Here is a 1,593-nt window from a genome sequence, read left to right on the forward strand (position 1 = left end):
AATTCTTAAAATTTGCCTCTTTAAAGGTATTGGTCTTTTAGTGCAATCCTCTTCCTGTTGTTATACCATATGTGTGTGTGTGTGTTTGTATGTGTGTGTACATATTTGTTTTGTTTTGTTTTAACTCAAATACTGGTTTTAAAGTAGAGGTTACATTCAGCAGTCCCTGACCCCCATCACATTTGCATTCACACCACATCTCCTGTGTCACAGGCTGATGTGAAACAGCCTTCAGGAAGGAACATGTGGGCTTGAGTCTCAGCACTGCTGCTCAGCCTGGCTTTGGCCCCATCACCCCACTTCTCTGTGCTTTCGTCTCCTCATCTGTAAAATGGAAATAATCCGGTCCACCTCCTAGGATCATATCAAGGATTGAGTTGGCACGTTAAAGTGCCTTGAACATGCTGGGCATGTGGCGAGCACTGTGGAAGTGTTTGCCATGCACATCTCACCTGCTGTTCTCTGCTGACCCAGTTCACCTGCCCAGAACTAAAAGGACAACAGTGCTTGAGCCTAGTGGGAGGTTAAGGTTGTCCAGAATATGGGGCTTAGAACCTATGTATGTGTCTATGTGGTCACTGTTAGGAAATAAAAAAGGCAAAGAGAACACTGAATGGACTGTTTACTGTTCCCTGTAGCAAGGATAGAAAGCCAGAAGTCTGGATCACGTAGACAGAAATCCTTTTGTTTCTAAGCATAAAATAAAATTTCTACAGCTGTACTTCCTTCAGATCTTGGTCAAACACAATCAGGCTTGTTCTTAAAATAGTTGTTTCTATGAGGGAACTTTCCCCTCTGAATCTTCTTTGCTTTTTCATGGAATTAAATAAGGATTTTAGAGTTGGATAAACACTGACAATTGAGAATTTGAAGATGATCTCAGCCCATTCCTCGAATTCTATGTGGAAGATATTCAAGCCCTACAGAAATTGAGTGACTTATAAAGGCTGCAGCAATTTTGGATGGCTCTGGGGCCAGGAAGTCTGATTCTTTCTACCTTGTGCCTCTTGGTGCTGAGGCTGGTGATTGCTCTGAGTAATAGCTTTCTAAAGAAGTGGTGAAAGTTTATACGGCACTCCAAGTCATAATAATGACTTCCCAGCAGAAGGAAATGAAGACCAAAAGCCAGTGTAAAATCAAGAGTGTAAGAACAGAGACAGAGTTCAGTGGATGTAGAGAAATGAGAGAGTCTATGCTCCAGGAGACCAGTCCTGAGTATCCCATACTAGGAGGGGAGTGGAGGAGGCCAGAGCACAGCAGGAAGCCCACTTGGCTCACAGTCTCCATGCTTGCTGTGTAGAGGGAATAACTTGATTGCACACGTAGTGATAGGTGTGGGGTTTTTGAAAAATTGTGGTAAAAGACACATAATATTAAATTTACCGTATCAACCATTTTTAAGTGTACTAGGTAAGCCTTTGGTAGATAATATTTGTGTCTTCTCTCTGTTCCACTAGCCTTAAAGTTTCCTATTGTGTGGAAACAGCATTCTTTTTGGTTTTCTTTGAGAGAGAGTCTTGCTCTCACACAGGCAAGAGTACAGTGGCATTATCATAGCTCACTGCAGCCTCAAACTTCTGGCCTCAAATGATG

Source organism: Colobus angolensis, unplaced genomic scaffold, assembly GCF_000951035.1.
Source record: "Colobus angolensis palliatus isolate OR3802 unplaced genomic scaffold, Cang.pa_1.0 Scaffold555, whole genome shotgun sequence".
Lineage (NCBI taxonomy): Eukaryota > Metazoa > Chordata > Mammalia > Primates > Cercopithecidae > Colobus > Colobus angolensis.